This window comes from Peromyscus eremicus, chromosome 15 (genome assembly GCF_949786415.1).
Source record: "Peromyscus eremicus chromosome 15, PerEre_H2_v1, whole genome shotgun sequence".
Lineage (NCBI taxonomy): Eukaryota > Metazoa > Chordata > Mammalia > Rodentia > Cricetidae > Peromyscus > Peromyscus eremicus.
The window spans coordinates 51691098-51718008 of NC_081431.1; positions in this window are offsets into that span (position 1 = coordinate 51691098).

Genomic DNA, 26911 nt, shown 5'->3' on the forward strand with positions numbered 1-26911 from the left:
ATAAGTTAATAAATAAATAAATCTTAAAAAAAAAAAAGAGAGCTCTAGCTTCTGTGGCTATGATGGCCTCCATAGATAAGCTTTACTTAGGCCATGGTGATATTTTATTTGTACTGAAATGTGATTTTATTTGTATGTTAATAAATAAAGTTGCCTGGGGGTCAGAGCTAATAGCAAGCCATAGCAGAAGCTGGGCGGTGGTGGTGCATGCCTTTAATCCCATCACTTAGGAGGCAGAGGTAGGCGGATCTCTGTGTGTTCAAGGATACAGCCAGCATTGGAGATACATGCCTTTAATCTCAATACCAACCTTAGAAGACCTGGAGGTCTGTATAGATGGGCAGTGACGAGGAGGTCATGTGGTTGGGTTTACAACCAATGAGAAGGCAGAACAGAAAGTTTATAAAAAGACAGATACACAGGAAGTAGCGCTCTTTCTGAGAGGAAAGGCAGCAGCGGCAGCGAAGGATAAGCTCAGCTCTCAGCTGTTGCTCTGACCTCTTGGGCTTTTAACTCTGCAATTGGTTTTGTGTTTCTTATTTAATAATATGGTTACATCTACACATAAACATCTTGGGTGGGCAAAGAGATATTCCAAACATTTTGGGCAAACAGAATCAACCTCCAGACACGGACCAGAGGAAGGTTTTTCCATCACTCTGAACTTTACCTCTGGGTTGGAGGCTTCAACAGGAATTTCAGGTGGTTCCTTGACCCTACCAGCTCATGTTAACAACATACATTCATACAGGACTTTACATACTCAGGGCTTTCTCCACACTTCACAAAGAAGGGTAAATAAAAGTTGTTATTTGTCTGTTAACTTCAATTTTGTCCAATGAATAAATCACCCAATTTTGTTAGCTCACACTAATTTATTCATATTGAATCTCTTTCCCTCCATATATCGTTCTCTGAGATTTAACAAGTTATCTCACATTCCATCCTGCAATTTGCTCATTACTTCCTGTCACCACTTCCATTCAATGTCTACTGCAAAGGAACTCCCAAATATCATGTAAGGGATTGATTACATCACAATTTCTAGCATCACAATTTCTAGGTTGAGGGTTTTGGCCAAAAAAAAAAAAAAAAAAAAAAAGCCCAGGTAAAACAAAGATAGAAATTCTTAAAATATGATTCATTTATTTAAATATTTTCAATTTTGTTTGTGTGCTTCTGATACTATTTATCAAACAATAATTTAAGTAGCTTCCAGATGGATTTCCATAAGCACATTTCTGCTATTAACACTTGCTATTTTAATACACTTATTTTTAATATATTTATATCTTATTTTTGGCATTATGTTCAATTTCTGTTGTTTTCCATTCTAATTATGTTACTATGCTCCAGGACCTCTGTGACATTAAAATAATATGATCCAAGCTCCACAATAATTTTTTCAGTTTTCTTTACTAACTGTGGCCTGAAATGATTTTAATAACTTGGGTACTATTTTTCATCATTACACATATAGATTTGGCTCATCCATACTTTAGCCAACGACTTTCAGAATTTACCAAGCTAGATCTTCTGCTTGTCTCCTTTCACTGGGTAATTTATTTTTTTTCAGCTTTTCTGGATCCATTGCTTTGTTTTATTTAATTAAATTTCATCATATATTGCTTTAAGTATGCAGAAATGTAAATATAATAATATAAAGTCCCAATACTAAAAATATAAAAATTAATTACATATACTGGTGCATTATTAAATAATATGTAGGAATAAAGTTTCCTACAGAAATTAACATTTTCCAATATTCTTTGAGGCTATGTAAAAAGGTAAATACATTTTTCTCAAATTTAAGCTCATAAATTTTGCCATTAATCATTTATCTTGCCTACAGGAATTTTGACTATGAATTCTAATTATGATTTTTTACCTCTTGCATTCCTCTACATTTGTTATTTACAATTGCTCTGTCAAAAAATTTGTCTTTTTTCATGTATATAAAGTATGTTGATTCATTATTGCAATATTTTACTATTATTTATGGAAGAAATATTACAAATACAGATTTAGCACCTTAAATCAGCCTGGTTTTATTACCTTACATTTCTATGGCTTCAGCTGCCTCAAGGTGTTTAAGATAGAAACCAAGAAGTAGGTAAACAGAGCTTACTCAATGCTTTGTAGATTACCTTTCTAATTGTTATTTCAATTAATCTTTCAAGTTATTGGCCAGATTCCATTGTCTGTTGTAGAACTGAACATCACTTGCTGAATATTGACCTGGATTACTTCCTGCTTCTGTAGGCCATATGTGTTCCCTGAATTAACCCCTTTCAAATCCATCAAAGTGACATGGTCCTTCTCACTCTTTTACTACCCTCCACAAGGTTTTCTTTACTGTGTGTCTCTGACTGAGTCTAGTGGAAAGAGATGCTTCCTGCTTGGTAAGGGCTCTGATGAATTTAGTAGGCCCAACCAGATATTTGGATCATGGATTTATTATAAATTTCATAAGCTTGATAAAGATTGTAAATTGCTTTGTTTTTGTGTTATAAAATAACTCAGCGTGCAAACAAATCACATATAAACTAAGAATATCAAATATCTTCCCTTAAGGCAGTCAAGAGATAAAGTTATCTTTGTTACATTTCTTCATATTTCCAAATACATTCAAGCCAAATTAAAGCAATTATCAAAAAAAAAAATCTAGAGTATCAAATAAATTTTTTCCGACAAACATTTACTCTATGTTTCCTTTTTCTTCTCAAAATGTATCTGTGGTGTGTGCTTTGGATCAGATGAATATGCTGCTTTGACAGCTGTTCTCTGGATACTCACCCTAAAGTCATCTCCTCCCCTCTGTCTCAGGTTTACCCTGTATATGTATGGGAATGTCGGAGGCCAAAGACATTGGTGCACAATTCTTATTCATGATTCTTTAAGTGAAGGAATTAAGTTCCTTTCAAAGCAGAAATGCAGTACGTTGTTCTGGAATTCTATGAGGTAGTTACAGTTCTGGGAGTGCCTCTCTTGATATTTCTACCCCCATTGTACTACATGGAAGTAGTGCTTCTAGTTTTGGTATCTCTGTGATCAAGCTTCATAAACTCCTTAAGGGGTGAGGTGGTAATAAGCAGAGGTGTTCATAGGAAAACACAGATTTCGATATAAAGTTAGTGAAGAATATGCACCCAAATAAGTGAACTTTCTGAAAACAAACAGAACACAAGCCAAATTCTCTCAAAACAGAGTAGGATATACAAAAAACATAATGTTCATTCTCAAAACAAGTGCAGAACATAACAAAACTAGGGAACCCAAATGCAAGCCACAGAAAGCATATTGGCTTCACTACCCCCAAATTTACCTTAGAGAGCACTGGGCACAAGAAAGTCTATACTGGTGTCTAATAACTAACTCCCCTTGTGTCTTCCTTGGTGCCCAATGTTTGAGGCATGTAAAACATAACCATCATCTTAAAGGAAATAAGAGAATTCATTGCTGTGAGATGTTCTGTATGTCAAATGTGTTGCTCTGATTGGTTAATAAAAAATAAAAAAAAAACAAAAACAAACAAAAAAAAACAAAAGAAAAAACCAAAAAACACTGATTGGCCAGTACCCAGGCAGGAAGTATAGGCGGGACAAGCAGAGAGGAGAATTGAGAAAACAAGAAGGCAGAGAGGGAGACACTGCTAGGCGCTGCCATGACAAGGAAGATACTGGTAAGGTACTGGTAAGCTATGAGCCACTTGGCAAAGTATAGATCAATAGAAATGGGTTAATTTCAGATGTAAGAACTAGAAAGCTAGAAGCCTGAGCCATCAGGCCGAACAGTTTAAATGATATAAGCATCTGTATGTTTATTTTATAAGTGGGCTGTGGGATTGTTGGGGCTTGGTAGGACCTGGAGAGAAAACTCTAGCTACAATTCCTTCTGGAAATATCAATGGTAATGAACTAGGAATATGGATTCTGGTTTTCACAAATATGTTTTTAGATGATAACATCTTTGTGAAGTTTTTTTTTTTATTTGTAGAGCTAATTAAAGCCTTAAATCAAGGCACTGTTCATACATGTTGCCAGAAAAATCAGGTGGGCAGTCTAGAACAAAGTGGACAAAATTTTGCAGCACATTTCAGGTTCTTTTAAATGACATTCTCAGCTATTGTCTCGACAGTGTAAGGTAATGGTCTGTTAAGTCTAAGAGTTTTCTTGATATATCAGAAAAAGTTAAATTTTGTTTCTGCAGGAGAAGAAAAGCTATGGATACCAACAAAATTAATAAAAATTCGATTCGAACAGAAAAAAACCTTTGATGAGGAGAAGTAAAAGATCATCCACCAATGTGACATCTCTACAAGTTGTAAAAAAAAATTTAAAAATCAAAGGTTGGGGTAGGGTTCTGTTTTTGTCTTTCCAGGATAATGGAAATACCCATCTTCCAAAAATTATAAGGCCTTGGATATCTGGATGTTTACAGCAGAAAGAATCTATTGGTTCCAATCTACACACGGTAAAATCTCACTGTCTAACATCCATCTCTCTATCAATGTAGAAAAGTTGTGGTTCCAATTCAATTATAAGCCAAGCTGGCTTTGGAGATGGAATTGGCTCACTCCTTCTCTAAACCCAAGCACATTCCTAAAGGAAAAGTTTGAGAGATTCTTCAGTCCCATATCAGAAGAGCCCTGTGGTGTGGGACAGAAGGAAACCAATAAAAAGGGACCATTGTCTTCTAGATTCTAATTCTCTCCATGCTTACTCTTGATTTCTCAGAATCCTTTCTTACATGCTATGTCCTCTTAAATCCAAACCTTCCATTTTGATAACAAATAAGTTTTTCTAATAGCAATCTCAGAAGTCTCCAGAAGGAAGATAGGGCCCCAACAACAACTCTACCCAATCCAGAATGATGCCATGGTAATTATCATCATACTACACTTCTTACCAGAATTTCAGACAATCTTACCCATTACTCTAAGACTTGCTGCAGAACCTACAGTTAGTCTAACTGAGATCTAACTATCTGAGCTTTCTCACAGTACCCAACAGAGATAACATCACCCCCTAAACAGCAGGAAGCAATGCTAAGAAAACGACGCCCCTTCTCCCTTAGGTTTCATAATTCTCAGGGTTGTGGATGATGGTTATAGGGTTGGGGGTGGAAGAAAATATTAAACTCAGTATTCTAAAAAAAAAAAAAAGAGAGAAAAAAGGGAAAAGAAGAAATGGAATGGATAAGTATAAGATATTATGGTAGATTATTGTATATACTAGTAAACAAATTTAGTAAAATAGCAGCCTTAATAATTTGCACTGTAATTTGCACTGTTATGGATTCTTATATGTTGATACAAATGTAAACTATTTTTATATTCCTGTTTAAGATAATTTGTATATTGATACAAATACAGAACTATATTTGTTATAATGTACATATATTTCTACTCTTATTTGAAATATTTGTATATTGATACAAATGTGAATTTATATCTGTCATACTTTATGTATGTTCTACTTCTGTTTAGGATATTCGATATATATATATATATATATATATATATATATATATATATTTAAGATTATTGTTATATTACATATTGCACTACATAATCCTACCTCTGTTATAAATATTGATACATATTTAAGATTATTGTCATATTGCATATTGCACTATATACTCCTACCTCTGTTATAAACATCTTGTGTATTGTCACAATTTTGAAGTCATCATTCTTTACCATACATTTGATTATAGACTGTTTACCTTGTTTGTGTGAAGCCTTAGTCCTTAGGTAATTTCGGTAGATAAGACTTATAGATTTATAGTCACCTATGCTTGTCATCTCTATAGTTACGTTAGTTAGGTTATCCAGATTTACAGATACATAGATCAGATGGACAGGTAATCTTCAAACACTTCATAGACCTAGAGAATATGGCATTTAAATAACTTAGAATTCTGTTGACATGAGACATAATTGCTCCTGGCTGCACCAATTTGATCCTGAGAGAATGATGGGCTTCTAAGACATTTCCATTTGGAAGTTTGTCTTCTTGGCACAAAATGGCCTACTGGGCAAAGAACTGCCCTTGCCTCAACGGCTGACAGTACAAATGCAATGCTGTCCTTTCTGGACAAGCGGGACACAAGGAAAGTGACCACTGTACTCTGCCAAGACAGGGTAAGATGGTCTTTCAGAATTCCTGCTTCTGAAAATGGTCTGTCAGATACTTTAGGCCTGTAGCCAATCTGAATGCACCAACAATGCTGAGAAACATTAGGTGACTGTCCAGGCTGCCAGCCGCCTCGGTCTACTCTTGCAAGATTCCCGAAAGTTGCTTGCATCCATCTACCATTTCTCAGGACACCATTATATTCCTTCTCAGGTCTTTGATGGGATTGAAGACTAGCAGTTATAGTTACAACTTAGTAGATAGAACATATTAAGTATTAGATTCAGGTTCTTTAGGATAGGACACCTTTTGGAATGATCTTTGTAACATACCATTTACCTATACTCTATACTTCTCTGGATTTTAGTATATGTTTCTTGCTTGATATTGTTTGCATTGATTGTAGTTCCATCTTATCTAGGTCATTATCCCTCATTCCTGGACAATATTTGATAACCATTCCTTTGTATATAGTCTTGTATTAGGTTAGAACCCTCTTATTTAGACAAAAAGGGGGAGATGTAGTGGGTAGCCATTCCAGCTTTGATCTGGAAGTTCCAATCCCCATTGAGACTTCAGCAACTGTCACGCCTACAAAGAGGGGCCAAGGGAGGCACCTGGAGACCTGAGATCTGGATTGGCGGCGCACTCACTCGGTTCCTGGACCTAGGACGGTGAAGGTGGGCCAAGCAGAGCTCCAGAGAACACCGCTGGACTGCGATACACCTTCCCCAGACCCCGCGGCCTACCTATCCCTTAACTTGTAAGTTACACCATTAAATAAATCTCCTTTTAACTACGTGGAGTGGCCTTAATAATTTCACCAATAATAGACCCCACAACTCTTCAGATCTCAAAAATATAGAAGTTGTAACCAGCCAGCTTCACAGAATATCAGATGTTGGGAACTCAGTTTTCAATTCTATGCATTTCCTAAGCAAACTTTATTTTAAATATTAATGGATAATCTAAAATTTTGTTAATGTAAATGAAATAGAACATTTAGGTTTTAAAAACTAGAATGGTTTTGAGGGTAGTTTTAAATTATGAAATTGGTAATAACAGAATAAACAATGACACATTAAAATAGGTTGATTTTATGATTATATGAAATATTCTTTATTTACCTTTTATGCAATATCAGTGGGATAGATTTTGATATTTAGTTATGTGGGACAATGAATATTTTAGGAATGTCTGAGCTTGTGTCTCTCTTTCTCTTAGCGAGACATTTCTTATAAGTAACATTGAATTGTTCCATGTCTATGATGACTATATAAAATACTGGCTATATATTTATTCATAAGGAAACATACCTTACAACACTGTTGTTTAAAAGCAATGAGGCCTTACTGGCAGTGTATCCCACATTACATTTCACTCCTTGTTTTGGTGAATAATCATAATAAAATGAATCAAGTGTACTTACCAGCAATATTTCAATGTCTTTATCAAGTTATCCTGTTTTGGTTCATGGTCACAATGTTTGTCTTTTTAATGAATTAAATAACACAGTTCTGGTATACATTGTAACTAGTGAATACTAAATATTGTTTACAAAAAATGCAGAATAATGTATAATGGTTTTTGGAACCCCAAGAATTCTTCCATAAGCTGACAGTCCACTTTTATCCACATGACAGTTATTGTATGAAAGGTTTCAGGTGTAGGATTCAATGACTGCAACTTTGTTGTTTTTTTTGTTTTGTTTTGTTTTATTTTTTTTTTCAAGTAGTTGTAAGCATGTGGATTTGTTCATCATGAATCTGAGCTTATGTAGTTGGTATCTTTCTCCACTTAGCCTCAAACTAATGTTTGGTGATACTTGCTAAAATTTCAGGTCAGAACTCTGATAGACTCACCTAGATTTTTAAACTTTTCTACAGAAAATACAAGTAATTTGACAATTTTGCTGTAAGAACCATTGCGCATAGACACTTCAGTTCAGCACTCAATTGGTTTTTCCAGCCTCCAATAGTGACATAGTCTTTGAAAAATTCCTAATTTCCATCCTTTGGTAGCACAATAATTAATTTATATTTCATGTATGAAAAGCAGTGTAAAATACCACCTCTTCAGTTTTCCTTTTTTGCAGAAATAATTTTTTAAAATGCATTTCAGTTATGTTTATTTCTTTTGATTTCATCAATATTCTTCCCTATCATGTACAACATTTCTAGGTCTTTGTGTATAATTTATACCTGAAATGCACCCAATGGTCCATGTTAAAATTCTGGTCAGAACACTTTGGGGCTGTATGGAGATGGTAGAGCCTTCAGTAGTTAGGACCTAGGGGAAGGAGTGAAGTCACAGGACATTTTCAGAGTGGAGGGCTTAGTTTATTTCAGCTTTATTTTATTTTAAAACATTAATTGCATGTGGCCCTGTTTATCAAGGACTTTAGCATGCTCTCTCTCTCTCTCTCTCTCTCTCTCTCTCTCTCTCTCTCTCTCTCTTGCTTTTTATATGCCAGGTAGCTAGTACTATTACTCTGTAATTGACTCACTGCTATTATGTTTTGCACAATCACTAGCCCAATATAAGCAAGCCAAGTGATGAAGGACTGAACTGATAAAATAGTGGGCAAAATAAATCTATTCCTTCCTTTTGGTTGTTAATTTTATGTATATATGTCACAACAATAGGAAGTTAATTTGAATTTGTTGTCCTTTGAAAGATTCTATTTATCTTTTTAATGATATAGAAACTCTATCTTTATTATTGGAATTAGGATAACTAGCTGCCTCAATATCATTTCATAAAAAAGACCATCAGTTCACTAATATCCTGCCATGAAAAATCTTGTTACAAATGAATTGGCCATAAAGATAAAAGATTATCTATAGAATACATTTCTTGATTTACATATTTACATGGCAAATATAGCACTACTGTGGTTATGCTGGAGTTCTGAGATGTTTTCAAATGTGATCTGGAGCTGATGGTTCAATGGGTAAAGTGGTTTCTGTGTGAGTGTGAAGACCTGATTTTGAATCCTTGCACATACAAAGAATTGAGGCATGATGGCATGTAAGTGTAGTCTCAACACTAAGAATGTTGAAGAAAGGCAGATCCCAGGCACTCACTGGCCAGCCATTTTAGCCAAAGTGTAAACCACCAGATTGAGAGACAGAATCTATTTTAAAAATTAAAGGACAGGACCTGAGGAAGACAATCTACCAGCTTCAGTTCTTCATGTGTAGCAGAATGGGCTAGCATGCATTCATACATATATTACACACATATGCACACACACATGCACACACGCATGCACATGTGCACACACAGACACACAGACACACACACACAGACACAGACACACACACACACACACACACACACACAGGGAGAATGCAAGAAAGAAAATAAAAGAATGTAAAAAAAATACGATTTTCAAATTTAAATTTGTTTTTATTTGCTTTATATGTTTTGCTATTCTTGGTTTTCACAGTTCCTAATCAGGTTCTTGAATCACCTTTTCAATTTGCAAGGCAAAACATCTATTAATTTCATATTGTTTGGATTGGGTTTATACATCAATTTGGAAAATTATTACGTTATCAATATTATTTCTCCCATTCATAACAAAAGAATTATTTCCATAAATTTAATTATCTTTTCAATTCTCTCATTGATATTTTTAAATTTTCAAGATGCAAAATATATGTTCATTTTGTTAAGTCTAGTTCTAAGTGTATTACAGTTTTTGATGCTGTTGGAAGACTATAATTTTCTGGGTTTCATTGTCAGGGCTAAATATTACTGTGTTTGGAATACAGTTTAGTTTTTCACAATCCTTTAAATTGTTATAAATAGAAAAATCACCACTAATAAGGTAGAATTTTCTATGCAAATATATAGGATCTGAAATTGGAAAGTTATTCTTGTATTTCTTGCCTGATTTCCACTAAAATAAAATGCAGTGGTTTTTTTTTTTTTTTTTTGGTTTTTCGAGACAGGGTTTCTCTGTGTAGCTTTGCGCCTTTCCTGGAACTCACTTGGTAGCCCAGGCTGGCCTCGAACTCACAGAGATCCGCCTGGCTCTGCCTCCCGAGTGCTGGGATTAAAGGCGTGCGCCACCACCGCCCGGCCAAAATGCAGTTTTATCTTGAGTGAAAGTGATAATAATTAAAGGAACAGTCTTGCCCCTTTCGTAGCAGCCATTGTTCTCTGTCATACATATTCAAGGCATCGCTGTGGTGACTACTGGTAATTCCATTAGGGAGAAGAAGAGACTCGGGACTTTGGAGCATGTCTGACTGAAATATTATCTGCTACTGAGATTTGTAAGTTCCAGGAGAAAAGCCAGAGGACAGCCTCCTATGCCCCTAAAATATAACTTTGTTGCAGAACTTAAGGAAGAAGAAGGAGTCTTGTGTCCTTCATTGAGTTCTATGAACACAAAGCTTCTGTCCTACTGAGGTGGACAGATTTAACAGGACATAATGTAACAACCACCACAGACTGACACATTTAATCCTGAAGATTAGCCTTCAGTTTTTATCTACACTCTATTCCTTTTGAATGTTTGCCTCATGGGATCAATATGTGCACCTCCTACTGCTATTCAAAAGTCTGTGTTCCCTTCACAAAAACACTTCTCTGAAGGAAACCTCATCCAGAAATAATACTATTGTTTATGATGTAATTTTCGTAGCTATCAATGTCTTTTGTTTGCTTGTTTTTGTTAAGTCATTGACCAGCTAAAATAGAAAATGACAGAAAGCTTCAGGTTAAAATTAAAACATAAGAATCAGGCTACTTGGAAGAAGTTTCTTTCATCTTGGTCCTGTACTAAATTAACCCTTGGTAAGTAGGACTGCCAATTTTTGGCCAGCTACATGAAGCTGTCATTCTTTTAGACATCCTTTTCCTTGACCTAAAAACTGAATCCCAAACATAAAATTGTAAGTGAGATGAGAATGAAGAAGGAGGAGAAGAAGAGGAGGAGGAGGAGGAGGAGGAGGAGGAGGGGGAAGAGGAGGAGGAAGTTGAAGTAGAAGAAGCAGAAGAAGGAAGAAGGAAGAAAAAAGAAGAGGAGATGGAGATGGAGGAGAAAAGAAAAGAAGAGGAGGAAGAAGAGAATGAGAATAAGAAGGAGGAGGAAGAGGAGGAGAAGAAGATAAAGAAGGAGGAGAAGAAGCAGAAGAGGAAGAGGAAAAATATTGTCAAGGGTTGTGAAAGTATACTGCAGGTGATAACTGGTGTTCATATGTCAACCCACCAAATGAATGACTCCTTGATGGGAAGCCCCACCTGGCAAGACCATGAAGTTACTGACAATAAATGACCAGTCGCTCGTTGTCTGTGTTTCTCTCATGCGCCACTTCATTTCTTCCCTAAGAACTGCATCCCTTCCTTAAGAACAACTATGGTATCTCCCCATTTACCATGCATCCATGTAATTGTACATGCAATCTCATGATTATATCTCAATTTTTATGGGCACACATAATTATAGATAGTCAAGAAGATGATTTCTTATTTAACTGTACATTTTTTATGAATAGAAATATACTAAAATATGCTTCATATCTATGTTTATTGTTCAATGTGGACTGTAGAAGCTTAAGGCAACATAGCTGCTATTGATCTCTTGAAGGACTAAGATATACCAAGGCCAGACGCCTGCACTATCACTTCTAGTTCACTATAATTCTTCTGAAGGGTTTGGATCCAACAAGGCCAAGCACCTGCAATTCTTCTCCAAAAAAGTTCCATGAGGACACTTTGTCTGGCCAACTTTCCTTGTCAGTGGCTAAGGATGGAGAGTAAGACCTCTAAGTGTCTATAGTTCTTAGCACAAAAGCTAAATAAATTAAAAAATGTTGGAATCTGAGGGCATCAGGAAACTTTCAAGGCAGCTGTGATACTATAATTATTGTATTTAAATAATTTAAATAAAATTACATGTCTACTAAGAGATGAAATGATAAAAAAATTAATTTAAAATGAAGTCTTTATATGGAATTTACATTTATCAGGTCATCAATATTTGATGTTTTTAAGTCTATTAATGTTTTTAGTATGAAATAGCATATGCGAGGCCTTCAGAAAACTTTTTAATCATGATTTAAAAATAATTAGTTGGGGTAGTGAGTTGTTTCTGTGGTTAACAGTGCTTACTACTCTCTCAGAAGACTGGATTCAGTTCCTAGAACTCAATGAGGCAGCCCACATATCCCTGTAACCCAACTATAGGGGATCTGATGCTTTCTTTTGGCTACAACTGGCTCCACACACAGACACCAATACATATAAACCAATAAAATACTTTTATATAATGAGTATAATGAAAATACCCTATACATTTGCTTTTTCATGACAAAAATATATTTCAGTATTTCTCCTTAGGTTTCTATTGATAGTAAGTTGAAACAGGTACTGTTGAAGAATTGGAAGCCACTTTGCACACAGAAGGCATTTTTTAAAACTCATTTTCCTTTCCAGTATTTTCAATGCAATCTTTCCTACGGAACATTTTCCATGCCACATCCAGGGGAACTCTTGCAAGGGCAGAGCTTTCCTCAAATCATGGTTTTGGTAACATGATGTGTGGTGAATACATGAGACTTATGGGTAAGCAAGTGAGCTTTTGCATCTTCTCCACACTGTGGAGACATTTTAAACACAGCAGCTTTCTTGGGAGTCTAAGAATCTCTAAAAGTTGGGAAAATTAGCTCATATCTTTCTTCCTGTGCTTCCCACCCAATCTATTGTATATTCTCTTCATTTATTGTATAAAAAGCAGTTTTAAAAATTGTATTAAATATGCCAGAAAATACTTTGACAATTTTTCAAAAAACTATAACATTTTGAGAATGAAGTCACCCTGAGTAGTCTTTGTTTTAAGTAATGCTAGTAGAGAATCATCCATGATTATGTGAAAGTGTTAGGAGCAATTAATTTTAAGATGAAATAATTCCCATTAAGAAAATTATATCTTATTTCTATTTTAGAAAATAAAGAATTTTAGAAATGACATTTATTGGCATACATTACACAAGGGCCTTTGTTATATTTCTTAGCATAAAATTAGATATTGTTTGAAAAGAATTTATAGTAAAATTACTTTTAACACTTTTCTTTCTCTTTTACTGGCATACAATGAAACTCTAGGTATGTAGGAAACACATGAAATGATCTTTGATTTCTCTTACGCCATAAATCATTTTCACTAATAACCAGCTCAAAATGTTTTATTATGTTGCATTACTATGATTCAGTTGATCAATTTAAAACATGTATTTTCCATTACATTCATTTACTTATCTCTTTGTATGTATATATATATATATATATATATATAATTATTATTCGAAAGAAAATGTATTTGAACCTTAAAGTCTTATGTCCTTAACATTTTTATAGTTTGAAATGATTATGTATATAATCATTTATATGTTCATTATTATATTATTTATTATAGTACATTATATTTACTATCATCTTATTATATAATATATTATAATTTTCATATATAATTATAATATGTTACATTGTATATGATAAATATATAAAATATAATCATATGTGTATGTACATATATATCATAAACACACACACATATATAGATAGATAGATGGATAGATATAGATATAAACTCTTTGAGCCACATTATTTGCTTTATTTAGTGTAATTCCTAGGGATAAATATAAATTCCAAAGGCACATACAGGCAAAATTACTCTTTTTTAAGAAACAGGGCTATTAAAACATGGTTTGCCACTAGTAATAGCATTCTTCAAAGACAAGAATTCAGTCTCATATAGATAAGCCTAAAACACAAAAATATTTCAAAACCATACTCATCATCACAGCTTGACATGCTCCACTTTCACTGCAAAGACAGAAATCATATCGATGGAGTTGGGAACCTGAGCCAAGGGAAGGGCTTCTTAGTGACTTGTATGTATTCATCCATTAAGGCACTTGTCTTCTGACTGATACATAAACATTATATATATATATATATATATATATATATATATATGTCATAGAATTATCTGATACATATGTGCTAAATAATGTTGAAATAAAGGAAAGCGGGTATATTTCTCAGTTTATAGAATAAATATCCCAAATGATTTCCCCTAAATATTTTTCTTAAATATGCAGTATGTTGTTGTTAGCTATGTTTAATCTATGGTAAAAAAAGAATACTTGAACTTCTATACTCTATGTCACTATCATTTATCATTTTACCATCTATACAGAGGAACTCACATCTCCAAATCCAACCTACACAGCTTAAGGACCAGTGGTACAACAAACATCTAATATCATATGATTTTATAAAAATATTTTTGATATTTGCAATCCTGAAAATATTCACAGGAAGTCTGATTAGCTTTCCATAGTACAGGTATACTCTCATCAATAGGTGAGAGATGCACGCTGTGGATTAAATGCTCTTTGTACCATGTCAATTCACACAAATTACTCGATCTGTTTATATGCAGCTTTCCTCATCTAGAAAGACAGGGCAATATTATATGTTTAGTTTTCTTTTCTTCAAGAAGTATATGGATAAATATTGTATTTACAATGTAATCATATATATGCTTGAGCTATATATCTGTATCATACTGTAATTTATAATATCTCTAAGTATTGCCATATGTCTTAACATGTAATATTTATAGACATCTGAATGGTATGTTAATTTTAAAAAATATTATTTTAGATGACCATTGAAAAGTAAGATGAAAATTGTTAAAAACCATATTGTCTTGAACAATTCATTAATATATAACTCAGTGCTTGTAATAGAAATGTGAGATATTTTTTCAGTCTCAAATGATAACTTTCATTATCTTTTGAGAAATATTCAAAGATTTGTAGTTCATTTTATAATATAAATAAGCACATATCATTATACTTTGTTATTATTCATCATCTTCACTGCTCTTCCATAATCCTTATGACTGACTGGTCTTGCTGGTTGATTTATTACCCCCCCAACAGTCTTTGGTTCTGCTTTCAAATATGTATTCCATTAACCTCTCTTCTCATCTTCTTCAAAACTCTTCTTCCCAATGATTCTCTCCTTTCTATATGTATGATGTATGCATACATGCACACAAATTTAAATATGGATGACCAAATTCTACACGATGTAGAAAGCATGTGGTACTTCTCTTTTCTGAGGGCGATTTATTTCACAGAATGCAATCATCTTCGCTTCCATCCACTTTTGAAAATGTCATGTTTTCCTTAAGATTGAGAAAAATCCTATGATTTTTACCTGCTGAGCAAAATCAGTAGTCCATAGTTGTTTTCCATTTGTAGTGTGGTGAAATGGAAACCCAAAGAAGATTGAACTTGCACTTTCCTGTGAGCAAAGGCTATTGAACATGGTTTCAAAGATCCATTTGCTATTGGTATTTCTTCTATGAAGATCTCCCTATCCAGTGCTATATTAGTCTAATTATTCATTAGTGTTGTTTCTACTGTTTAATTTTTACAATTATGTTTTCATACTACATAATGAAACCTTGTTTCATTTGTACTTTCACCGACCTTGTTTTCTTCCTATAAGCTGTCCCTTCACTGTCATGATTTTTCCTTTGCTGTCCAGAAGGTTTGCTATCATGCAGTCACTCTTACTAGTTCTTGGTATTGTTTACTGAGCTAACAGATACTTGTCCAAAAGTCCTTGTGTATAGGAAGATGGGTTAGTAGCTAAAATGTTTGCCAGGCAAACAAGACTAGAATTTAGATTGCCTGACCCCAGGAATAAGCTAAGTTGGCATGGCAGTATACCTGAAATTCCAGAATCCACAGAGACTGGCATCTATGAAACAACCTGGCTATGGGACTTTCTGTATCAGAAGAGCTCTGTGTTTATTAACAGTCCCTGCTTCAAAAAAATAATACATATGAACATTTTAGAAAGATTCTCCACATTAACCACTGAACCTTCACATGTCATATATATATATATATATATATATATATATATATATATATATATACATATATATATGCACATTTAAAACCATAAGCAATTGCATATACATATGCCCCAAAATATATGTAGACATATACTCACACCATCATACCACAAACGTGTATATGAAAAAGAAGAAAAACAAATAAACCTAATTGAATAAATTTTTTAAAAAAGAATCTCTTATCCTGCAAAAAAACAAACAGAATCAAAATGTGTATTTAAAACCAGAGATGTTGAAACTGAGAAAAGAAAATATTAGGAATACATGTTAAGACATAGTTACAAAAAAAAAAGCCTGGGAAAGCAACAGAGAACAAATGATATATTAATGTGGAAAAGGGAATACAAGGGGTGCAAGTGTATAATGGGGAAGGAGTTGGGCAGCAAGATGGTGGGAAAAGAAGGAGTCAGAGGAAATCAACCAAAATGAAACATGTATGAAAATGCCATAAGGAAACCTGCTACGCTGTATGCTAATAACAAAAAACTACAAAAGGAAATCAACTAAAAGAATAAAATGTTGGATTAGGTTTTCCTGGCTCCTTAAAATTCCTGGTCTGCCAGTAATATACACATGCCTAGGTAGTGAGAGTGGCAGATGAGCTCCTGGACCACTGGATTTTCTGTGGCTTATGCTAGTGTTGAGCCTGTTTGGACAAAGGACTGATGCTTGCCAAAGAGTTCTTCATGTTTGTAAATTGTCCTCATCGTGTCCTAAGGACTTTGCACTCTCTTGGCTAGAATAGTTCTTTCATCTACTTTCCCAAGACTCATCAGATCATATGCCCCAGAGTAGCTAATGTTTCAGCAGAGGGATACATCTCAAGTTTATTGGAGTTTGGGAAGAAGTCATAGCATTGAGATCTGTGCAGACAGAGCACATGTTTTTATAAACTAAATACTAATCATCCTACTAGAGGTATGAACTTCGTACTTCTTGGACTCTAAGCTTTGATGGGTTTATTGGTGACTCCAAAAACTAATAGATGATGGACTTCAGGGTCAGGAATATCAAGAAACATTATTATTCACCTTTTATGAGATCTATTACCTCCAGAAGGTGAGGTTATACCTTTCATTTCCTGAGGAAGGCCTCCTATACCCTGGGCTTTTCAGATTTTAGTTTGCTAGTCCTTCTGACCTGCTCCCAGGGATGTGTTTTATGCTTCGATTGTAGTAGGTTAAATTCCTGCTCCCTAACTTAAGATGGTGTTCACCTGTCATAGAAATCTTTTCCCATAAACACCTGCAAGTGGATTTAAGAGTTCAAAGGACCCTGGTCTTGGCCTCAAGGTAAAACTCTGCTGACATTTTTTTCCTTAGGGCCACGTTACTTACTTTATGAAAAAAGACTTGACTTCCCTTATGTGGGAGTGGCCTGGCAAGAAATGTACTTAACTTGGATTATTTAGCTTTTGTATATTGTCTAATTTTACTCATATTTTAAATTACTCAATTACTGCTTCATCAACTTACGAAAGGCTTCCTCTTTTTTGATATAGATAATTTTGTTTTTTTCATTATTTTTGAAAATTTCAAACACATAAACAATGAATTTTGATCATATCTATAACTATTTTCCTCTTAGGTTTGCACTATGTCCCCTTATATACCTCTTTCCTAACCTTATATATTTTAAGTGACTCACTAAATGCAAATAGTAATAATTATATGCACATGGGTATAAGGACATTCATGCCCATAAGAAATTTGCTAGTGACCACGTACTCAAAAAAAAAATAAAATAAAATAAACAGAATATCAAACATCAATGTTATTCACCTTTAACAGTGAGATAGGGAGAGAGACCCAACCATTGTTAATCAACTATCAACTATCCATTGTTAATATCTCCTGTGTAAAGTGTGGGGTTTAGATATTAGTTAGCCCAGGAATATTTATTTGTTTGATCTTTTAGATGTAGATTTTACTCAGGTAACCACAAGTGCTGTGAGTTCATGAGTGATAAAGTTAAGGAAAAACACAGAATGCAGCATTTCACAGCACCCCTTACCATCATTAAGTTCTTACATGCTTCTGTCTTCTCAAGACTTCCACTGACCTTTAGTGTGTGAGGGTTTAAAGTACATATCCCATTTAGGGCTGAGTACTCACAGGTTTAATTTCTTGTTCTGACTCTTCCTTACCTATATCAAACAGAAACAATTTCTGTATTGCCATATTTCATTTTACTGACAGGTGATTATTAAAATATTCCAAATATTTATTTTTAAAATATTTAGAAAATAGACTATCAAGACAATTGTTAAAAATTCAGTCACTGAGTTAGAGATCTTTTAACTATTATAACTTTGTGGTGTTAGATTGTTGTCATAACTTGGCTACTATTACTGTGATAAAGCCATAACCAAAAGCAACTCGGAGAGGAAATTGTTTGTTTCATCTTACAGCTTAGAGTTCATCATGGAGGGAAATGAGGCAGGAACTCAAGGCAGGAGGTAGGAATCAAAGTAGAAGCCATGGGGAAGTTCTGTTTACAAGCTTTATCTCATTGCTTGCTTAGCATGCCTTTTTTTTTTTTTAGTTGAAAATAGATTCTTCTCTCATACAATATATCCTAACCATAGCTTTCCATCCCTTCACTCCTCCCAATTCTCCTGCACCTCCTCTCTACTCTATATCTAGTCCCCCTATTTCTCAATTCAGAAAAGAGCAGGATTTCAAGAGACAACAACCAAACAGGACAAAACAAGATACAGTAAGACAAGGCAAAAACTCTCATATCAAGGCTCGGCAAGGCAACCCAATAGGTGGAAAAGAGGCCCAAGTACAGGGAAAAGAGTCCGAGACACACCTACTCCCACAAAGACACCAATTCTGACAGCTGTAACATATATGCCCAGACCTTGTACAGACCCATGTTGGCCTGGTGCTTCTTGCTGCAGTCTCTGAGAGTCATTGAAAGTTTTGCCTTGTTGATGCAATGAACTATGTTCTGGTATCTTCCATTCCCCCCTGATTCCTACAATCTCTTCTCCTCTTCTTCTGCAGGGTTTCCAGAACTCTGAGAGAGGGACCTGATAAAGACCTCCAAATTAGATTTTCTCTGCATGTCTTCTCTGGCTCTCTGCACCTGCTCCCATCTGCTGCCAAAGGAAGCCTCTCTAACTATGACTGGACAAGGCACTAATCTATGTGTATGTCAGAATATCATTAGGAATCATTTCTCATGAAGCTATAGTTTCTTAGTAGATAAATTATGCAGGGATTTAGAGAGGCAGGTTTATACTTCTGAATACTGGAAATTGAAACTGTTCATACCTGCATTGGATCCATACATTTTAAAAGCTATAGGTCAATGTTTTTCAATAGGATGCCACAACTTGAATGTAAATGGGAAAGTAAAACACAAGGAAAAAAATCATCTCCAAAATATTTTCAATAAGATGATATGAAAAATACTAAATTTGGACAGCTTGTGTATAATATAGTCTTTTCATTTTTTTAATTTTATTTTATAATTTAATTTAATTTTACGTATCAGCTAAGGCTTCCCTTGTTCTCCTCCCTCCTGCCCCCCTCCCCCACCTTCCACCCAGCCCACCCCCCATTCCCATCTCCTCCAGAGCAAAGACTCCCCTGAGGATTGAGTTCAACTTGGTAGATTCAGTCCAGGCAGGTCCAGTCCCCTCCTCCCAGGCTGAGCCAAGTGTCCCTGTATAACCCCCAGGTTCCAAAGAGCCAGCACATGCACTGAGGACAGGTCCCAGTCCCACTCCCTGGATGCCTCCCAAACAGATCAAGCTAATCAACTGTCTCACTTATCCAGAGGGCCTGATCCAGTTGGGGGCTCCTCAGCTACTGGTTCATAGTTCATGTGTTTTCATTCGTTTGGCTATTTGTGCCTGTGCTTTTTCCAACATTGGTCTCAACAATTCTCGCTATACAAATCCTCCTCTTTCTCGCCAATTGGACTCCTGGAGCTCCACCTGGGGCTTGGTGGTGAGTGGGGGTAATGAAGGGCAAGGGTTGAGGGAAAGAGAGCTTGGGGGAGCAGGAGATCCCAGCTGGATCAACAACAGAGAGGGAGAACAAGGAATAGGAGACTATGGTAAATGAAGACCACATGAGAATAGGAAGAAGCAAAGTGCTAGAGAGGCCCACAGAAATCCACAAAGATACCCCCACAACAGACTGCTGGCAATGGTCGAGAGACAGCCCGAACTGACCTACTCTGGTGATGGGATGGCCAAACACCCTAATTGTCATGCTAGAAACCTCATCCAACTACTGAGGGATCTGGATGCAGAGATCCATGACTAGGCCCCAGGTGGATCTCTGGGAGTCCAATTAGCGAGAATGAGGAGGGTTTATACGAGCAAGAATTATTGAGACCAAGGTTGGATAAAGCACAGGAACAAATAGCCAAACGAACAGAAACACATGAAATATGAACCAATGGCTGAGGGGTCACCAACTGGATCAGGCCCTCTGAGTGGGTGAGACAGTTGATTGGCCTGATCTGTTTGGGAGGCATCCAGGCAGTGGGACCAGGTCCTGTGCTCATTGCATGAGTTGGCTGTTTGAAACCTGGGGCCTATGCAGGGTCGCTTGGCTCGGCCTGGGAGGAGGGGACTGGACCTACCTGGACTGAGTCTACCAGGTTGATCTCAGTCTGTGGGGAGGGCTTTGCCCTGGAGGAGATGGGGGGACGGGCTGGGGAGAAGGTGAAGGGAGTGGAAGGGGGGAGAACAAGGGAATCCGTGGCTGATATGTAGAACTGAATTGTATTGCAAAATAAAAATTAAAAAAAAAAAAAAGCGGGCTGGAGAGATGGCTCAGTGGTTAAGAGCACCGGCTGCTCTTCCAGAGGTCCTGAGTTCAATTCCCAGCAACCACATGGTGACTAACAACCACTTGAAATGAGATCTGGTGCCCTCTTCTGGCCTGCAGGGACACATGCAGGCAGAATACTGTATACATAATAAATAAATAAATCTTTAAAAAAAAAAAAGCAAAAAAAAAATCTGAAAATAAAAATAATCACTTTCAAAAAAAAAAAAAAAAAAAAGATACCTCCACAATAGACTACTGGCAATGGTCCAGAGACAGCCCGAACTGACCTACTCTGGTGATAGGATGGCCAAACACACTAATTGTCATGCTAGAAACCTCATCCAATGACTGAGGGAACCGGATGCAGAGTTTTTTCATTTTTTTTTTTGTTTGTTTTTTTTCGAGACAGGGTTTCTCTGAGTAGCTTTGTGCCTTTCCTGGAACTCACTTGGTAGTCCAGGCTGGCCTCGAACTCACAGAGATACGCCTGGCTCTGCCTCCCAAGTGCTGGGATTAAAGGCGTGCGCCACCACCGCCCGGCGAGTTTTTTCATTTTTAAGCATGCAATTTTTCCAAAGTGTTATTTATTTCTAAATAAAGAAAAGCTGATTACAGAAGCACAACCCCATGATCTCATTACTTGGGTGGTAGACACTGAAGGATCAGCATTTCAGTTCTTCAGGGCCAATCTCTGCAACAGAGCAAGTTTTGTATTTTGGAACAAGCACCTATTTGAAACTATGGTATTGATTAAAATAGACTCAAATCATCTTAATTGTATTGGAAAGGACAATATTTCAGTTGGTGAGCTGAGACATTATCACAGTTGGTTCACTTTGCAAGTGGTTTTTATCATTTTAAGAGTAAAGCCATTATTGTTGACTTTTTTTGTTTAGAGGTCAGAATCATAAAGGCATTTATTATTGAGTTTTTGTCTTTTGATCTTTCAGGCCTAAGCATGAGTAGGGCTGAGAGTAATTACCATACAGATATATAACATCTTTTGTTGCTTCACTGAGCATAAAAGCCTTAAGAATAGCCTTAGGGGATAATCCACTCTCTTGCTGCATACTTAAGAATCATTTAGGCTCCCTGGATTCAGCACGCAAACAGGGCTGACAACAGAGAAATACAATTAACCTTTCCTGTAAATTAAATGTGTAAATTGTCTATGCACAACTTGGTTAGATTAATTCTCAATCATTTCAAAAATGTATTCCAAGATAATTTTCCATCCTCATTAGGCAGTTTGAAGATTCACAATGAATTTAATTTTTATTTTTCAAACAAACTGTTTTCTGTAAAACAAGAAAAAAGTAGAGTATGGATCTTTATACACAAGTTTCTTTCATATTATTGCACTAAAAATGCATGTATTCTAAAAAATAATTAGAAATATATGTCTATACCTCCAGAATGTGCATGTCTTTTTATATTTTTAATGTAAATCTATATTTTGGAGGAATTTTTTGAGTTCATAATTTAATTACAGCATGCCTCTCTGTTCTGTTTTTCACCTCCAAACTATCCCACATACTCCACCTGGTCCTTCTTCAAATTCACGGCCCTTTATTTTTATCAATTTTTATTGTTTGCATATTTGTATTGTATATACATATATATCCCTAACTATATTCTTTTGAGTCTGTACAATGCTTCTCCTATGTATGTTTCTGGGTTGACCATTTGGCACTGGACAACCAACAGGTATATGCTGGGAGGACCACCTCTCTTGCTCCCAGCTTCCTTTGTTTTTAATGACAATTATTTCATTAATGTGCTCTTAAATTTGTTTTTGTCTCTATATTCCTCACATATTTACTAACCACCTTTCATGAAAAGCTCTCATATTGAACAAAATATGAAGACAGTTTCCTTTGTTATAAAATTGCATATTTATGAAAATATATACCACTCATATAGTCTGCTTCCTTGGTGTATTCTATGCAAGAGACATAAAGATAACATTTTTTGTTTTGTTAAATATTTCACTCCATTTTTGTCTCTTAACCCCTGAGTACACTGGTTAGTGACTGATTTAAAATTGTGCAAAATAAGATTTTACCAAACACTCTGGGCGGTGGTGGCACACACCTTTTATCCCAGCACTCGGGAGGCGGAGCCAAGTGTATTTCTGTGAATTCCAGGCCACTCTGGTCTGCAGAGCGAGATCCAGGACAGGCACCAAAACTACACAGGGAAACTCTGTCTAAAAACAAACAAACAAACAAGCAAACAAACAAAAAAGATTTTACCAAATACATTAATAGATAACCTGGCATCAGGGGAAGCATTTTTCAAGATATCTGTAGACCAATCAATGACTGGATAACTTGTGCTGTTACTCAATATAAAGCTTGTGCTAAAACCAATGACATGCTACTTAGAAGAAATCGGGAAATAGATGGTGGGGCTCAGTGGCAATGAATGGGGGAGAAATATAAAAGAGAGAGGAAATGAGGAGTGGTAAGTAAAATTAAGGGTGCTTGTAAAAGTTGTGTGTATGTGTGTGTAACAATAATTAAAGAAGAATTAAGAGGTCATCAATTTGAAAGTCAGCTATTTGAGGAGTTGTAAGGAAGAGGAGATATTCAAGGGGGTTGCAAAGAAAAGTGAGTGGTGGAAAGGATAGAAATACAGAACCAATGTGTGAAATTCCTTAGAAAATGAAAACCAAATATTTCATGGTTATTTATATTAGTGCGTGTGTGTGTGTGTGTGTGTGTGTGTGTGTGTGTGTGTGTATGTGTGTGTGTGTCTGTGTGTGTCTCTGTGTGTGTGTGTGTGTAAGTATTACCAACATGTATGTAGATTCTTCTAGAGGCCAGAGGAGCATAAGAAATCTCCTGGAGATTGAGTTATAGGGGGTTGTAAACCTCATAAATTAAGCGTTAGGGATCAAACTTGCTTTTCTGGAAGAGTACCAAGTTCTCTTCAGAACTGAGCATCTCTCCAATGCCCAGACATTTTATTTTTATTAACAAAATTAACAAGAAAGTGAATTTTTATTGTTAAAAAGTTACTAAAATGTACATCAGAGACAGAATCTTTATTGAATATATGTGTTGGACTCAGTCATCACTAATACAAAAGGAAAAATCATGTGAAGCCAAATGAAATGGTTATAATTTTCTAACAGTAACATTTTTATCAGGTATTCTTATACATCAATATTTAAAATAAAAATATACTTGTAGAAATTCAGAAGACATGAAAATGTAGCTCAAAGTGCTGAATGGCAGGATGGTGTGACAGCACAGATCATGAGACAGTGTGCTTCATTAATTAGAAACTTTAATTATAGAAGAAAGAAAGTCATTGCTGCCAACAGTGTGAATCTTCAAAGGGCTCAATTTTGATTCTTATTGCTGTGGGAAACACTACTATGGAGATAATGCTTTTTATTAATAAAATAATATTTAAGGAAATTAAAAAGAAGTAGCTAGCTCATTTCTATTATTAGTGTGATTATTTTGTAATCATGCTATATTAGGGATCCTTAAGAATATAAATTACTGGAATCGTAAATGTATGTTTCACAAATATGTTGTGTCAACCGACACAGGAGCACTCCCCATGGACTTTGTGTAAGACACTTAGAGAAGCATACATTCTCAGGTCTGAAATATAACAGTTAAATTTTAAAATTAATATTTATTTCATCAGTGACATTAAAAATGCATTCATTCCATTTCCCCTCATTTATTATTTACGTAGTTCTTTTGAGTATTGCATTCTATCCACATTCTAAAATTGAACACATCTACTCCTATCATACAGGGTTGATTGCAACAGACATGTGACCTACATTAAAAAAATATTTAAAACACTATAATGTATTCAGACAAGTCACACTAGTCTAACAGGCAAGCCAATGTTCCATTGGAAGCTAAAATATATTTGTCTAAGTTGATAACTTGAAAACTACAAATAGAAATGATAAAACTAATCCAATTATATGGTCTTCATTTTTCACCTACCATTTCATTTTTTCTGAATAAAACTTGAAATTCCCTTTTCGTAATAAGCTCTTCTGTCTTTCGTGTTTTTTTATTTTTATTACTTGACTTTTCCCCTTCAAAATATTATTTCTAACCTTGGCATTTTCTGATCATCCTTTTATAGAAAGAATTTTTAAGGAAAACTCTGGATCTGACATGTCCTCTCACAATAACTGGCAGCTCATATTGATACAGTAAATAAGCAGACATGTGTAGTAAAATCATAAAAAAGATGCTCTAGCTACTGTGGTCAGGTTGAGTGGAGAGGTAACAGGACCCAGTGACATCATTCCAGTTTTTGATTACTAATGGTATGTCTAAGCTTAAATAGAGGGCAAGTGTCACACGCACAAAAGCAACTAAGTCTAAGCATTTTGCTTCCACCTATCATTGTCTCAGGTCTGTCCAAAGAGTGGGCTGAAGATGTCTCCAATGCTACATAGCACATGTGTGATAAGTTTTAACCCTCTTGAAGGCCTCTCTGCCATCACAACAAACCGAATCAGACTGAATTGGAAAGTCCAGGTTTAACGGGTAAAGTGCTCCCGAGCCCACAGAGAGGAGATGGGGACATGAGACAGGAAGAACCACTAGTGTGTTTTCAGGGATGCTACTTATATATCCCCTGTGGGAGTCGTCCTGAGCCTCTCTGAGGGAGGAGCTATGTTTGGTGGTTTCTGAAGAGGCAGGTGTGGGGAGGAGCTGTGTGAGGTGGAGTTCCCACCTAAGCATTCCAGCCTCTTTGGGTATAGGGATGCCAGGGTGCCAGGGTTCCAGAGGTTGAGGTGGAGCTCTGAGCCAAACATTCCAGACTCTTTGGGTATAGGAATGCCAGGGTGCCAGGGTGCCAGGGTGCCAGGGTGTCAAGGGTTGAGGTGGAGCTCCCATCCAAACAATGTGTTTCCTAAAGATGCTTCTTCTGTTTTAGGTGTGGTCTCAAAACCATGGGTAAATATCATTTTTGGGGGGGATTGTGAAAGCTATGAGGCTGTGTTTTTCTTAGAATTCTTTATTACTCCAGGTTTGGGACAATGATTTGCCTTTGTGCCTTAAGCCTTGAGGGTGGCTGAGAGAGGACAGATGAGGTATCTTTGTATCATTAACATGTTGACTTGCAGAGGGAAGCAAATGGTCCAAAGTAAAGCAGACAGATACAGAATAAAAGCAGCACAAAGATACCAGCCTTTCATGTAATTCAAATTGCTAAATGGTCTTATTAATAGAAAAAAAACCTGGAGCCAGATACTGGGGTGAAAACTGAAGGATCAGAGAAGCAGAACAAGCCACAGCCAATCTCATCTCGCCAACTCCTCAGCTGATCCTGTTTCCAGGAATCCTCAGACTGAAAGCCTGAGTCCTCACCCCTGAGGGTCTCAACTGAACTGCTTCTTCCACTAGCTTACACCCAGGAAATCCTTGGTCTAAAGACAGTGAGTTCCTGTTTCCTCACGCCTTACATACATGTTTGTATCCTGCTGTCTTACTTCCTGAGATTAAAGGCATGTGTGCTTCCCGAGCAAAGGCATGAGATCTCAAGTGTTGGGATTAAACATATGTGCCACCATGACTGGCTCTGTTCCCAGTGTGGCCTTAAACAGAGATCAGAGATCCTCTGATCCCCAGATAAGTTTTATTGGGGTGCACAATATATCACCACACTTTCATCCAGCCTTTAGTTACTTCAGTGCTTTGTAGCAAAAGCAACTTAAAGTTGCCTGTTAAGATTTATGTTCCACATTATATGGAACATCAGAGGACAGTGCCTGCCACACTGTAGTAAGGTAGTATAGTTCTGTACTTCCATACAGTATTTTACGACCTACTAAAATGGTTCCTGATGCCATATGCAAAAAATTATGTTTATATTATCTGTAAATAAATTAATTATAAAAATTAACATCTAAATATGCCACTCTACCTAACAGAAACATGTAAGGCATTAAATATATTGATTGCTATAGTAACTTCTAAGAAATCCATAATAACATCAGGAGAAGAACAAGCGTTTCATAGTGATAAGGA